Source organism: Eleutherodactylus coqui, unplaced genomic scaffold (assembly GCF_035609145.1).
Source record: "Eleutherodactylus coqui strain aEleCoq1 unplaced genomic scaffold, aEleCoq1.hap1 HAP1_SCAFFOLD_72, whole genome shotgun sequence".
Taxonomy (NCBI): Eukaryota; Metazoa; Chordata; class Amphibia; order Anura; family Eleutherodactylidae; genus Eleutherodactylus; species Eleutherodactylus coqui.
The window spans coordinates 663,119-680,030 of record NW_027101776.1 but is presented as its reverse complement, the minus strand read 5'-3'; the positions used below and the strand labels follow the sequence as shown (position 1 = coordinate 680,030).

The 16,912-nt window shown below is 52.3% G+C and overlaps 1 pseudogene; it reads left to right on the top strand.

The window, feature by feature from the left end:
- Positions 1–16,784: 16,784 nt before the first annotated feature.
- Positions 16,785–16,912, top strand: LOC136591266 (U2 spliceosomal RNA; annotated as a pseudogene).

Here is a 16,912-nt window from a genome sequence, read left to right as displayed (position 1 = left end):
TGAATCTGGCCAAAGAGCCCACGGTGGTATGCGTAAAACGCTGCGTCTCTGCGGTGAGAACACAATTGTGGACGTGAGCCCTAAGGCTGGAGCTCTATGGAGTCTTTCGCCATGCCATGGGTCATGTGACCAAAGATCGCTGTGCAGCCCTGTGAACTTGCATTCTCAAATATATCAATGGGGTCGCGCAAGTTCCCACAACCTATAGATTGCTAAAACCTCACCGAGGTTGGATTTTTGCAATATATTGGTCGCAGCTACTTGTGAGTTGTATCGCAACTCCATTGTCTTCAGTAAGGCCAGCTGCACACAACCACTTCACATTCCGAATGCGGGATACCACAGCGGAATCTGGTCGTTACCCCAGCCGGCGACCCTGCGTTCCTGCAGAATCTGTAATGCGGATGACCGCGAGTGTGAAGGAAGTAGCAGTAGTATGTATCTTTCAATGCATGTGATTTGCTGCAGATCCTCCGTGTGGACGACAACTGCGGATTGAACAATAGGAAACCGGTGGTGTGAAGCCGGCCCGAGAGTGTGAGGTCGCAGGGCTATACAGCAATCTTGGTCGCGTAGCACTAGTCTCATTGCATGACTACGACTCCGCCGTTCATGGGAGCTCAGTGCTTGACCATCTCCGTCAGCTCGACAGAAGTGAATGGAGAAGTAGTCACACGTTTAAAGAAATCTCATCCATATAATGTTGTCTCTATTGTATATATTGTTATTATGCTGTCTCCATATGTGTATATGTCTGTCTGTGTGTCTGTGTGTCTGTGTGTCTGTGTGTCTGTGTGTATTTTTTTTTTTTCTTTTTCTTTCCTGAGGAAGCGAAGCATGCCTTGAGGCTTGTGTTCTGGATGTTTTAAAACTCTGCTAAAACCACTGATTACCAATGATCTATTGGTGGGCAATTAAAAAAAAAACAGTAATGGAGCTAAAAGTGATGTAGAAGTAGTAGCCGTGAAAAGGAGTGGAGGTTGGAGGGGTCTGTAGAGGGCCCCAAGCTAAACTTATGCACCCGAGCCCATGAGCCTCTATCTACGCCCCTGCTCTGGGTAATATGCAAATAAGGGAGCTGGCATGAATCCTCCTTAGGGAGAGCAACTACAAACTGAGTAAGCAGATGCACCTGGCCATGCACGCTCCTCTGGGTAATATGCAAATAAGGGAGCTGGCATAAATCCTCCTTAGGGAGAGCAAGTACAAATTGAGTAAGTAGACGCACCTGGCTGTGCACGCTCCTCTGGGTAATATGCAAATGAAGGAGCTGGCATGAATCCTCCTTAGGGAGAGCACCTACAAACTGAGTAAGGAGACGAACCTGGCCATGCACGCTCCTCTGGGTAATATGCAAATAAGGGAACTGGCATGAATCCTCCTTAGGGAGAGCATATACAAATTGAGTAAGTAGATGCACCTGGCCATGCACGCTCCTCTGGGTAATATGCAAATAAGGAAGCTGGCATGAATCCTCCTTAGGGAGAGCAAGTACAAATTGAGTAAGTAGACGCACCTGGCCGTGCACGCTCCTCTGGGTAATATGCAAATGAAGGAGCTGGCATGAATCCTCCTTAGGGAGAGCACCTACAAACTGAGTAAGGAGACGAACCTGGCCATGCACGCTCCTCTGGGTAATATACAAATAAGGGAACTGTCATGAATCCCCCTAACGGAGAGCAACTGCAAACTGAGTAAGTAGACGCACCTGGCCATGCACGCTCCTCTGGGTAATATGCAAATGAGGGAGCTGGCTGCGTAATTGCGCAGGAGAGGAACACACCCAGAACTCGTTAGACTAATTTCAATAGCTGGGATCAGCGGTGGGTATCTTTCTGAATGCACAAAAGCCAGCAAAATATCTGCAGATGCGAATACACATACGCGGGCAAGCGCAATATCGCTACAAGAAAATCAGACTGATATCGCACTCATAAAGCTGCTTTCATACAAATGTTTTCTCGCAGATAAATGTCGCCCACAAATCGTCGCCATGTAAAGCATTGGACTCCAATGCATTCATTCACACGGGCGATTATTACCCCCCCTCCCCTCCCGCACAGCATCAAAATATGAGCCATGACCTATTTTTTGACAAAAACCGCAGAGAGGGGGAGGGAGTTTACCGGCACTTGTTGCAGAAGACAGCGGGCTTCTATTTAGCTATTAAGGCTTAACAAAAGCCATTCTGCCGACCGCGGCAGCGGAGTCCATTCACGCGATGCAGCCCTGTGAATGGACGAGACAGCGCTAATTCCAAAAGGGATTAGATTGCAGCAATGCTGCGCTGCCGCAATTCTTCCACGCGATGCCTTTGCGTGTGAATGCAACGCTTGTATGAAAGAGGCCTAAAGCTGCGGGGTTTTTTTCTCCCCCCTTCCCCCAATGCACAGAATTAGGGGCTTATTCACACGGGCATATTTTTCATCAGTATTTTGTGAGCCAAAACCAGAAGTGTAGAGAAAGTCTAATTGGGAAGATTTTCATTTCTTCCGTATTTTGCGCCCGTTCCTGGTTTGGCTCACAAAATACTGATGTATAATTCGTCATGTGAATAAGGCCTAAGGCTTATTCAGACTGGCACAGGCGAAACTACGCTCGGCAGCACGGGCAAATCATGCGCAGAAATCACAGGCAGGAAAGGAGGTGGTGAAAACGAAACCACTGAAATCCCATAGAGATCCGCGGTTTCGTTTTTTTTCCCTTTTTATATGCTTGTGATTATAAGGGGACTAAAGTACATTCGTGTGAAGGAGCCCTCGGCGCAATTTTATGCATATGAGAGCGCATTTGCTTACCCCCTTAGACTCTAATGGAATATCGGGAGCGCAAATGCACGTAAAAATCATTGCGGTTTCTGCGACCGCTTTTCTGCTAAATTTAGCACGCCGTGTGAAAGAGGCCCTAGGGCTTCGGCAGACGAATGTACACGCCAAGACTATTGTCGCAGTGGAGCGTATTTGTGCAGAAACAAGGTTTACAGTAATCGGGTTGCGCTTGAAATGCCAGTTCACACGCGCGTTCACCCCTTTCCGTGGCATACAGTGGCGATGGTCATCTTCTGCCTGCGACGGCCGCCGGGTCACAACCCTTGCCTGTCATTTTTGTATGTAAAACGCAGAAAGATGAGGTGAGAAACACCCTTAGGGTCAGGGGCGTACCTAAAGGCTCAAGGGCCCGGGTGCAAAAGTTCAGCTCAGGGCCCCCCCTTCCCTTTCTCACCGCTTACCCATACCTAAATCATGCTGCATACAGCTGCAAAACGAATTTCCATACATGAATTAGCCCTATTAACGCGTTTCCTGCACTAGATGGAAATCACACGCCTGCGGGAGCCATCCCCACGGGAGACCCGCGCCTGAATGGAGCATGTCCGGATTTTTTCCTGCACACGGGACCCGCGCCTGCAGGAAAAAATGACATCCGCAGATATTTTACTACCTGCGGGTGTCTAATGCATCCCTATGGGGCGCGGATCCGCGTGCAGGAAAACCGCTGCGGATTTAAAATCCGAATTTGCCCGTGGACATGAGGCCTAAGGCGGATTTTAACTCTTCTCCTGCCCGCGGATCCGCATCCCCTAGGGATGCATTGATCTCCCGCGGGTAGATAAATACCCGCGGATGGTCAATAAAAGTGATTTTTTTAAAAATTGAGCATGAAAAAATCTGGACCGTGCTCCATTTTCATGCGGGAGACCAAAATCGGAATTTACTCACCTGCTCCAGATCTTCCCTTCGCCGCGGCTGGCTGTATAACATATCCAGTCGTGTGAGACCGGCCTTCGGTAGATCACTACCTTTTTATCACGTGACCAGGGACAGCTCAACGAGACCACCGATCACTGCTCCAGGCTCTCGGTGACCTTTGTTAGCCGGGAGCACAGAGATTTAAAATTTTCCGGGCTCCCCAGCTGCTGCGCATGTGTCTGGCATTTTAAGGCAGGTTCATGCGCAGAAGCCGGAGAAGGTCCACGGAGGAGGATCACATCGAGGTTCAAATACGGAGGCCTCCGGTAAGAATTTTCATCTCCTCTCACCGATCAAAGAGGGGAGGTTAAACTTCAACTTTTTCTTAACTTTTACATGATCGCCGTTATCCAACCGAGGATAAGGATCCCATCGGGGGACATCGCCGGAGGCCTTAGGGAAGAATTTTCACCTTCCCTTACGGATTGGATTCGTGACAGGAGGTGAAGCTGTAACTCTTTTACTTTTACATGATCGCCGTTATCCATTGGCTAATGGCAATCACGTGACTGGGGACCACGTACTGCGGCCCACCATGAAATCTCCAGGCTCTCGGCTATGTTTGGTAGCCAGGAGCAGGGATATCTTAAATTACTCAGGCAATCTTCGGCTCTTGCATCGGCCAACGTTGACGACGGGCGCGTGCGCAGAAGCCGAGGTGAGGTCCAAGGGTAAATCCGGGGGCCTTAGGTATGTAATTGTATCTCCCCTCACGAATATGAGCGAAGATTACATTTTACCATTTTTTAACTTTCTGTTTACTTTTAAGGGTGACTGGTGGTCGTGCCAACAGCAGGGAGCATCCTATGGGATGCGGATCCGCGGGCAGGAGAAGAGTTAAAATCCGCCTTAGGCCTCATGTCCACGGGCAAATGCGGATTTTAAATCTGCAGCGTTTTTCCTGCACGCGGATCCGCGCCCCATAGGGATGCATTAGACACCCGCAGGTAGTAAAATATCTGCGGATGTCATTTTTTCCTGCAGGCGCGGGTCCCGTGTGCAGGAAAAAATCCGGCCATGCTCCATTCAGGCGCGGGTCTCCCGCGGGGATGGCTCCCGCAGGCTTCTATTGAGGCCTATGGAAGCCGTCCGGATCCGCAGGAGACCCGCGCCTGAATTAAACTCACCTGCTCCGGGCAATGCAGGTCTTCCTTCCTTCGCGGCCGGAAACTTCTTTCTTCGGCCCGGCGGATGTGACCGGCGCATGCGAACGGCACGCAGCCGACATGCCAAGCACATCCGCTGGGCTGAAGAAAGAAGTTCCGTTCGTGATGGAAGGAAGACACGCACGGACCGCTGCAGGTGAGTTTATTCCTATTTCTTAGCATCATGTCCGCGGGGCAGGCGGGACCAGCTACGGATTCTCCATGGAGAATCCGTAGCGGGCCTGATTTTCCCCGTGGCCCTGGGGCCTTAGGCCTCATGTCCACGGGGAAAATCATGCCCGCCGCAGATTCTTCATGCAGAATCCCGCAGCGGCTCCCTCCTTTCCCGCGGTCATGACGCTGCGCTATTTGCAATGGGAAGAGGTGGGGGCGGGGCTAAGTTCCGAGAATTAGCCCCGCCCCCGTCCCACCTCTCCCCATTACAAATAGTGCAGAGGGGCGGAGAGGAGGCAGAGAGGGGGACAGGAGCTCAGTTCCTGCTCCTGGCTCTTCCCCCCCCCCTTCCCCTGCACACGAGGACAACGTATATCTGTGCATGGGGGAAGAGGGGAGAAAAAAAAACCCGCAGCTTTATGCCTCTTTCATACAAGCGTTGCATTCACCCGCACCCGGCTTAGGTAGTTAACCATGTGCTGCCTGCTTCCTGGAGGAGAACCCCTCTGTCTGCTGGGAGTCCCCCAAACTATTGCAGATTTACATGCAGTTCAACCAACATCCCTCCATCTGTAACCTGCATTCGCCCGCAGTTAACTCCTTCATGACTGACCTGGTTTAAGCACTAATGAGCATAGGCCAGTGATGGCGAACCTTTTAGAGATCGAGTGCCCAAACCGCAACCTAAAACCCACTTATTTATCACAAAGTGCCAACACGTCGGGGGCGGGGTTTATCACGGCGTATGATTTTACCCCCGTCGTTCCAAAAAGGACCAGCCGCTTCAAAATTGACAGCATGCAGATTTTGACTGCTTTTAGATGCGGAAATGTTGCAGAACGTCCTCAGCGGAAATTTCTGTGGAAAATTCTGCAGCATTTCCGCATCCAAAAAGTAGTCAAAATTTGCACCCTATTTTGAAACAGCCCTGCCCATTTCCGCCACATGTAAACATACCCCAGCGGTAATAGTGACCCACCCCCAGCAGCCCCAGCAGTAATAGTGACCCTTGCATCACAGCGGCCCCAGCGGTAATAGTGACCTCCCACAGCGATAATAGTGACCCCGACCACACAGCAGCCCCAGCGGTAATAGTGACCCCCACCCTACAGCTGCCCCAGCGGTAATAGTGACCCCCCACAGCGATAATAGTGACCTCCACCACACAATAGCCCCAGCGGTAATAGTGACCCCCCACAGCGATAATAGTGAGCCCCACCACACAGCAGCCCCAGCGGTAATAGTGACCCCCACCCCCCAGCGGTAATAGTGACCCCTCCCCCCCCAGCACCCCCAGCGATAATAGGGAACCCCCACCCAGCAGTAATAGTGACCCCCACATCACAGCGGCCCCAGCGGTAATAGTGACCCCCACAGCGGCGATAGTGACCCCCCCCAGCGGGCCCCCAGTGCATTAGGGACACCCCCCAGCGGGCCCCCAGTGGAACAATGACACCCCCCAGCGCAACAATGACACCCCCCAGCGGCCCCCCAGTGCAACAATGACACCCCCCAGCGGCCGCCCAGTGCAACAATGACACCCCCCAGCGGCCCCCCAGTGCAACAATGACACCCCCCAGCGGCCCCCCAGTGCAACAATGACAACCCACAGCGGCCCCCCAGTGCAACAATGACACCCCACAGCGGCCCCCCAGTGCAACAATGACACCCCACAGCGGCCCCCCAGTGCAACAATGACACCCCACAGTGGCCCCAAAGTGCAGTAGTGACACCCCACAGCGGCCCCCCAGTGCAGTAGCGACACCCCACAGCGGCCCCCCCAGTGCAGTAGCGACACCCGCCAGCGGCCCCCCGAGTGCAGTAGCGACACCCGCCAGCGGCCCCCCAGTGCAGTAGCGACACCCGCCAGTGGCCCCCCAGTGCAATAGTGACACCCCCCCAGCGGCCCCCCAGTGCAATAGCGACACCCCCCCCCCAGCGGCCCCCCAGTGCAATAGCGACACCCCCCCCAGCGCAATAGCGACACCCCCCCCCAGCGGCCCCCCAGTGCAATAGTGACACCCCCCCCAGCGCAATAGTGACACCCCCCCCAGCGGCCCCCCAGTGCAATAGTGACACCCCCCCCCACCTCGCAGCGGCCCCCCAGTGCAATAGTGACACCCTCCCCCAGCGGCCCTCCACTGCAATAGTGACACACCCTCCCCCAGCGGCCCCCCACTGCAATAGTGACACCCCCCCCAGCGCAATAGTGTCACCCCCCCCCCCCAGCGGCCCCCCAGTGCAATAGTGACACCCTCCCCCAGCGGCCCCCCACTGCAATAGTGACACACCCTCCCCCAGCGGCCCCCCACTGCAATAGTGACACACACCCCCCCAGCGCAATAGTGTCACCCCCCCAGCGGCCCCCCAGTGCAATAGTGACACCCTCCCCCAGCGGCCCCCCACTGCAATAGTGACACCCCCCCCCAGCGGCCCCCCAGCGCAATATTGACACCCCCCCAGCGGCTCCCCAGTGCAATAGTGACGGCTCCCCAGTGCAATAGTGACACCCCCCCAGTGCAATAGTGACACCCCCCCCCCAGTGCATATACCCGGCCCTTGAGCTGAGGGGGCCCGGGGGATCGACGCTGTCGGCCGCATGATGGCTGAGGAGAGAGGAGAGAGAAGAGAGGAGAGAGAAGAGAGGAGAGAGAAGAGAGACGGGAGGCAGCGCCGCAGGTCCGCAAGAGCAGAGGGGAGGGCTGTTACACGTGGAGCCGGCAGCTAATTACAGGCTGCAGACTCCCACGGCGCGGCCCTCCAACTGATAGACTGCAGCTGTGACCACTCACAGCTGCAGTCTATCAGTCTCTGCCGGCTAGCGATTACCAGGGGGAGGGGCTACTGCGGCTCTACTCACCTCCGGAGCGCTGTATGCACAGGACCTGTGGCTGCAGATCACATGACCAGGCTCTGGTCATGTGATCAAAAGACGGGGAACTTTCCATTACAGGCTGCCCAGAGACTGCTGCAGAGGTGAGTAGAGAAGGAATTATAATTATATATGTATAGCTGGTATAAGTTATATCAGCTGTATATATATAATTATACACAGGTTACACACACACACACACACACACATATAAACATATACACATACACATACACATACACACACACACACACACACGGCTCTCACCCTGCAGCTGCTCCTCCTCAGCCATGCTCTCCTTGCTGCAGAGATCATGTTCTCTGCACTCCCCTTCCCTCCTCCGCAGCTGTTGTCAGTCTGCTATCGGCACTCCTCTATTACTGTCTGCATTAGACAGAACAAGCCGAGAGCAGACTGCCTACTGACAGCAGCACAGAGGAGTGAGGGAAGTTACTGCATAGGCGGCGGGCCGGATTCGGCCCGCGGGCATTGTTTGACACCTGTGCTCTAGATCATACAAACTTCTAGGCTGTGGGAGTTGCCGTCCTAAATGCGCAGACCGGTGCCAGCGGCCGGCGAGTGACGTTTCTGTGCGGGGCTCTGCGATCCCCGCACAGAAATAGAGCATGCCGCGGTTTGTTTTCCACGTGTGATTTCGCGCGGACAAACCGCGGCCGTCTGCCTAGGATTGCGTTTTCTAACGCAATCCTATGGCAGCTTCCATGGGTGGAAATTCTGTGGGAAATCCGGCAGCGGAATTTCCGCCCGTGTGCATGGGGCCTAAGGCTGCTCTAAGACGTGCATTCAGAAAACACAGCTTAAAATCGTGGGTTTTTTACCTCAATTTTTAGCAGCACTTTTGAACGCATGGTAAAGCGGTTTTAATGCACCCCACAATTGTGATGGGTGGGGAGGTGCGTTAGAAAACGCAAATACAGGACAGAGTGCTTAAAAATCACCGCTTCCGAGCTCACGTCTGAGTAATCGCATTCAAATCAATGGAAGCAGTATACCGCAATAAAAAGCACCAAGGGGCTAGATCATGTTTGTAAATTAGCACGGTTTAGGTATAGGTACGGGTACAGATGGAGGGGGGCCCAGCTGAACTTTTGCACCCGGGCCCCTTAGGCTTTATGAGCAACCAGTTTTTCAGTCTTTATTTTTGTGCATTCCTGGGATCACTTTGTTTTTTAAAATCTCCCATGTAATCCTATGGAGGCTGCGTTTTATCGCATCACAAGGCGACAAATATGCGCTGCAATGTTAACATTGGAAAGTCCTACCGACTTGCGCGTTAAACAAAAACATGCGGTTTTTAATGTGCGCGGCAGCGATGCGATTTAATCCTCTAAAAAAAAGCATCGCTGGTGATGGTCACGGCCGTATATTGGGACAAAACTAAGCCTAAGATTTCTGTGGTTTCGTTTTCACCAGCAGTATTCTCTCCCGTTAATACTTGACCGAGAAAATATAGGACCTCCCCTATGAATACTATGTGCGTGAAAGATCAGGCGGCCGCCATATTACCACCATTTATTTTGTTTCTTACAGTTGCTCCTACAGCGGTGTGTGTGTGTTTGTTTATGTATGTGTATATATTTTACACACATACACACATCGCAATGCATTGTTCTTACAAGGCGCACTGCACTGCCAGACACACTCGCATATTTGCCATGCGAGATATTGGTTTGAGTTTCTCGGGCTGATAAAGTGCTCACTTGTGTAAAATCAGCCACAGAGAATGAATTTAACATCACCAAAGACATAAAGCTATACATTGCCCTCTATTGTCAGCATGCTGTTATCCTGACCCCCAAGTGTCAATGCATAATGCATCCCAAGTGGCAGCTTGCCCACCCATATCACGTCTTGTATCCAAGCTAGAGGCGATACAACAGGGTCTGTTTCACATTTTGTATCCAAGCTAGAGGTAGTACAACTTTAACTTTTTTCCTTCTGCTTTGCTCAGATTCATTCAAATACTGTGGGTCAAAATACGCAGCACAGCCCTAGAGGAATTCGTTAAGGGGTCTAGTTTTTTAAACAGGGTCATTTGTGGGGGTTCTCCAAAGTGCTCAAGGGCTCCACAAGTGAGCAATGGGACCTAAAACACTTTCATGCAAAATAACTGTTCACAAAGCCACCGGCTGCTCCTTTCGGTTTGGGCCCCATTGTGCATACGGACACAAGATTAGGGCCACAATGGGTATATCTCTGAACACGGGACATACAGGGGGTCTCCATTTTGGGGTGCCAATCCTCATCTTCATGTGCAATATAGAAAAAAAGCCCATCATTAAAATTAAAATGACATATTTGCAAAAATATGAAATTTAATTTCTTCCCCTCCAAATTGCATTAATTCTTGACAAAACCTGTGGGGTAAAAATCCTCCTGACCCCCTCAGTGAATACATTAAGGGGTGTAGTTTATAAAATGGGGTCATTTGTGGGGGGATCTATCATTTGGACACCCATGAGACTTTGCAATCTTGGCTTGGTGCAGGAAAAAAAAGTGTTCCTCAAAATGTTAAAAATCAATGTAAAATTTGTACGTCTCCTAAATTGTTAAAAAAAACCTGAAGTTTTTCTAATGTGCGTCCAGAATAAAGTAAACAGATGGAAATATATATCTTATCAAAGATTTGTACAGTATGTTTGCACATGTTTGAGATATTGTGGCTGAAAATAAATTACATTTTTATAAATTTTTTCTCAATTTTGACGCTTTTAATAAATATACACTAATTTTATCAGACTATTTTCACCACCTAAATGAAGTACAACATGTGGCAAAAAAACAATATCAGAATCACTTGGATATGCAGAGCCTTTAGGCCTCATGTCCACGGGGAAAAGAAGAATTAAAATCCGCAGCGGATCACCCGCACGCGGATCCGCACCCCATAGGGATGCATTGACCACCCGCGGGTAGATAAATACCCGCGGATGGTCAATAAAAGTGAATTAAGAAAAATGTGGAGCATGAAAAAAAAAATGGACATGCTCCATTTAGGTGCGGGTCTCCCGCAGGCTTCTATTGAAGCCTATGGAAGCCGTCCGGATCCGCGGGAGACCTAAAATAAGAATAACTTACCCGTAGCGGACCGGGCAGATCTTCTCTTCTTTGCGGCCCGATCTTCTTTCTTCGGCCCGGCAGATGTGCCCGGCGCACGCACGCGGCACGCCTATAACAGTTTGTCTCCTCACCAACCATATGTATCAGTGTTATGGTGGATGGTCTATATTGCATCTATTACTCCTAGTTCTAGCTGGTTGTCATCCCTTTGATGACTGTCAGGATCCAACAACCCCCCCCCCTCCCACCCATCAGGATCCACCAGCCCCCCCACCCATCAGGATCCAACAGCGCCCCACCCATCAGGATCCAGCGGCCCCCCACCCATCAGGATCCAGCGGCCCCCCACCCATCAGGATCCAGCGGCCCCCCACCCATCCTTCCACAAGACTAGATTGGAGCGGCTCCTCTCTTCAGTAGCTCCACTCTAGCCACTTCACTGATCTGCTGGCTAGAATGTATTGGCTGGCGGTAGGATCTCCCAGCAGCCACTACACTCCAGACGCACCATCCAATCAGTGAGCGGGGGCGGGGCTAGTGAGCGGCAGCTCTGGGGAGGACGCAGCAGTTCTGAACTCACGATATTTTTGTGTCTTAGTGAACTGAATATGGCCACCACCACAACTTGCCTCCAGCTTTCCTAGTCTTCTGCACAACATCATTACATGTCTACACCACTTTGTTTTCAGAAGCCGAGGCAAGTGGTGTGACGACTACCGAGCGAGGCTCTGTTCGTGTCAGCGGTAGGGGGCTCCATGATGGTCATCAGGTTACCAACAGTTCTGTCACCCAGCTTTCCTAGTCCCTGAATGGCCAGTCAGCCTCCTTTTGTCATATCACTGTAGGGCAGTGACTCCCACCTCCAGTCCTCGGGACCCCACAGGTCATGTTTTCAGGACTTCCTCAGTGTTGTACAGGTGATGTAATTATCATCGGTACCTCAGACATTGCCACAGGTGTTCTTACTATACGAGATCCTGTACATGACCTGTTGGGGGCGCTGAGGGGCGGAGGTGGGGAGCAGTGCTCTAGAGGGTTCTAGGAAAGCTGGGAGATCCATTGTGTTGGCATTAGGTTAGCTGAACCCCCAGCGATCCGCTGTAATCCAAGGAAGATCTGGCAGTAAGGCTAATGTCACACAGTGAGTGCGATACCAGGCCGTGAATCGCGGCCCGTTTTCGCGCTCGCTAACGTACGATTTTTCTGTGGATGTGAGTCATTTTTGTAATAAAACTGCCTCCCCTCCCTCCCGCTGCGGCTGTCCGCTCCTAGCACGCGGTGCGATGCTGCCGCCAGCCCCATTAAAACAATGGGTGATGCAAGGCCCCGCCCAAAGATAGAACGAGCCGCGGTTCATATACGTGCAATATTTGCTCTGCCACGTGAAAAAGGCCGAAGTGTTCAATTCCCCTGCAACGCCCCCGCAGGAGAAATTAAGTATTACGCCGTCCTTCTGCCATATGATGAACAGACATGTTGGCTGCACCATATGGTAAACTGGAGTCGGGTAATAGTGAAACGCTCAAACGTGGGAATACAACCGTTTATGTTCCATCTGAATATTGGCGCATTTACGGTTGGCGTTCGGAGGCAGAACACGTCTTAAGCAGGATTTTCACACAATGAACACAGAAACAGCAAACCTGCTGTGAAGTCGAGGAGCGTCCGACACGTTCGCAGCAATACTTACAAATCTGCCGCAGGACACCGACAGCGGAGATTATTAGCACCACGTGGTCCAGCAAGCTACAAACATGGCCTAAATGTTAGGAGGCTCGTATATATTAGGGAGTCCCCTAATACTCAGGCCGCGTTTACATGAGCGACAAAGTCACACTGCGACAAATCACGTGTTTGTTCGGCCTATGCTTTCCAATGGGGCAATTCACATGTTTTGGAGGGTGCGACATCCCGATATGCCCGCGACTCGTGAGGTTTCGTGGCCCATGTTATCCTATGGAGCCTTCCTCTCTGTTGCATCGCATGAAAGCGTAATTTTTGTGCGGTGCGATGCAACTTTGACAGGAGGAAATCCTATCATCACAGCCATAACCTAAGGCCTATATATATACACACACATCACCTAGGAGCGCTGCCCGGCGCTGCTGCAGCTTCCTCCCAGTATATATATATATATATATATATATATATATATATATATATATATATATATATATATACACACACACACTGGGAGCTGTCCAAATCCGCAGCTATGGTTGTGGTTTACACGGAGAGACGACAAGGAGCCGTTCATGTTTAGCCCATGTAAAGGACGCCATCAGCCAACAAATGAGCATTTCCTCGTTAGTCCGCTCATCGCTGCCATGTTCACACGAGGTAATGAGCGGGCACCAGTCAGTGGCCACGAACCTTCGGCCACTGCAGATATTGGCGCGGACTTCCCTTTTACGGGAACCCGTGGCCAGCTGTTAGCCCAGTAAACCAATCCCACGGGTACAATGGTGTCGCATCTGTAAGAAGTCCCCGCGCCGCACGCAAATGGCGCAGAGCGGTGCAGTTGGGGCCGCACCGTCTCCGCTAGGTGCTGTTATACACCCGCCCCTCCAGCCTCCTGTGCGACGACAGCCACGCATGAAGACTTGGCCTGCGCTGTGCAGCTGCTTCTGTTGTGCACATAAACCTCTCCATTTATGACCCCACCAGTCCCAGCGAAGACTAGAGAGCCCCCCCCCAATTACCCACAATGCCCCAGCGGAGACTATGGCCCCGCCCATTACCCACAATGCCCTGGTTAAAGCAGCTGTAAACACTAATGCCCACTAGAGATATGATGGCCTCACCTGCTGGATGTGCAGCTCTGCCTGCAGGAACTGAAGCCCGGCCACCGCACCCACCCCAGAAGACATGGAGTTCAGAACTGCTGCGTCCTCCCCAGAGCTGCCGCTCACTAGCCCTGCTCCCCGCTCACTGATTGGATGGTGCGTCTGGAGTGTAGTGGCTGCTGGGAGATCCTACCACTAGCCAATACATTCTATCCAGCAGATCAGTGAAGTGGCTAGAGTGGAGCTACTGAAGAGAGGAGCATTTTAGTATTCCCTAAAATAACGTAAACTGCGTTTTATGTCCGACGGCGGGGGTAATTACAGAGGCTGGTTGGGATGGGCACATGGGGCAAGAAAACCAGGTTTCCCCCCTCCTCTAATGCTTTTTGGGGTATTTCTTGACCTCAGCGACGGGTATGGGTTGTAAAAAGTGGCGCTCTGTGAAGCTGGCCATTCAGGAACTAGGAAAGCTGGGTGACAGAACATGTTGGTAACCTGATGACCATCATGGAGCTCCCTACCAGTGACACGAACAGAGCCTCGCTCGGTAGTCGTCACCCCACTTGCCTCGGCTCCTGAAAACAAAGTGGTGTAGACATGTAATGATGTTGTGCAGAAGACTAGGAAAGCTGGAGGCAAGTTGTGGTGGCGGCCATATTCAGTTCACTTAGATACAAAAATATCGGATTAGTCATCTTAGTGACTTGGCGGAAGATGATGATTGGGATTTGTTCCCGCCAGGAACTTTTGTTCTAAAAGGAAGAATCCCATGGCCCCTTCAGCAGCACTCTGCGCTCTCACACTAACCTGCTATAGTGTGAGTGCAGAGCGCTGCTGAAGGGGCAGCTTTAAAATCCACCCCACAGGTCAATTTAAACTGTAGATTGTTTTTCCGCATTATATGGATGAGATTTCTTTAAACGTGTGACTACTTCTCCATTCACTTCTGTGGAGCTGACGGAGATGGTCAAGCACAGAGCTCCCATGAACGGCGGAGTCGTAGTCATGCAATGAGACTAGTGCTACGCGACCAAGATTGCTGTATAGCCCTGCGACCTCACACTCTCGGGCCGGCTTCACACCACCGGTTTCCTATTGTTCAATCCGCAGTCGTCGTCCACACGGAGGATCCGCAGCAAATCACACGCATTAAAAGATACATACTACTGCTACTTCGTTCACTCTCGCGGTCATCCGCATTGCAGATTCTGCAGGAACGCAGGGTCACCGTCTGGGTTAACGGCCAGATTCCGCAGTGGTATCCCGCATTCGGAATGTGAAGCGGTCGTGTGCAACCAGCCTTACTGAAGACAATGGAGTTGCGATACAACTCACAAGTAGCTGCGACCAATATATTGCAAAAATCCAACCTCGTAGCGGAAGATAGCGTGAAAAAACGCTTCCCCGCCTACCGCCGCGCGTCATATGACGCGGCCGGCGCGTCACGTGACACGGCCGGCCGCGTCATGTGACGCGGTGGGCGTGTCACATGACGCGACGGCGGTGGGCAGGGAAGCGTCTTCACGCGATCTTCCGCTGGTAAGTATGGGGTCTCTGGGGGGCGCCGTGACGGGCTTCTCTGCGTAATATTACGCGGCGGAGCCCGTCACGCTCGTGGGAAGGAGGCCTTAGGGGCCTCGTTGCTCTTTCTAATGGGCAAGGATTGGCTTTGTTTAGTGCTTTGAGAAAGGGATGAGAAGAGGTTCAGGTCCTGGTTATCTCTGTTTTGGCCACTAGATGGTGCTGTGGTGCATTGATATTTGAATTGCACTATACTTTAATGGAGCCTGCTGTCGGTCTGAGAGCTCCGGGGAGAGGACCTCCGTTCCCCCGCTGCACGTCAGAAATAGTGAGTACTGCTTTAAACTTTGCCTGGTGTTGATGTGCTGGGAGGATCACAGTATCCTCTCTTTTTTACTTTTCTGCTCTGGTCTGGCTAGTATGCCAAGCAGCCTGCTCGACTCAGGGGGGAGGGGGGGCGAGATGGCCGCTGCCTCACAGGGAGCTAGAGACTAGGTGCAGATCTTCCGGTGTGCCCGCCCGTGCTGATTGTCGGCTCTGGGGAGCAGGAGGGGGAAAACCACCAGCGTGGGGATTAGTCCAGCGGGGGATCACCCTGATGATTGTATGTGCCGCCGAGTTGCAGGTTGGTGGCCACGGCGGTATATTCAGAGGGAGGGAGCCGCGGGCACTGAGGGTGACAGAGCCTCCCCTCCAAGTCGGCAGGGGTTACCTTGTGCCATAGTCCTCTGCTTGGGGCTCCGTGAGCGGTCCTCGCCGGGTGTTTCTGAGCGCGGTACTTGTCGGGTTAGGGCGCGGGCCGCTGTGCAGGGCCGCGGCTCTTCGGCTTCTTTTTGGCGGCTGGAGATCACCAGGTGAGCCTTGTCCGGGCCGGTTGTGGGTTCTGGTGGGTCCCCAGGTGCTGTGCTCTTGTCTGCCTCTGTTTGGGTCACTGATTTGACCCAGAAAAGGGCTGAAAAGGGAGATTCTGTGGAGGAGCAAAACAGCGTGCGACCTCTCTCCTTGCTTGCTAAGCCACGCCCCGGGCCATAGTGTTTTTACGTCCTCCCGAAGTGGGCTTTATTCTCTGAGGAAGTAAAAACATGTGTCCTGCAGAGAATAAAGCCCCTCGGGCTCTGGACGTGACAGCTCCATGCTGTCGGTGTCCGCAGCATGGAGCTGTCATCCCGGGCTGTTCGGACCCCCCCACCCCCGACATTGCGATCGGCGCTATGCAATGGATATGGATGCATTAGACACCTGCAGGTAGTAAAATACCTGCGGATGTCATTTTTCCCTGCAGGCGCGGGTCCCGCGTGCAGGAAAAAATCCGGACATGCTCCATTCAGGCGCGGGTCTCCCGCGGGGACGACTCACCCTGGTTGAGAAGGCGTTGGGCGGGGCTATGCAAAGGTCTTCCGGCTCCCTCAGTGCATTGTGGGTGTGCCCGGAGTGCTGGCTGAGCGTGTTGCATCTGATACGTCCCCTATCTGGGGATCATATATTAAATGGATTTTTAGAACAGGGAGCTGGAAAAAGTGCTTGCTCTGTCCACTCCGCACATTGACCTGGTATTGCAGTACCTCCAGTACTGGTGCACCCCCT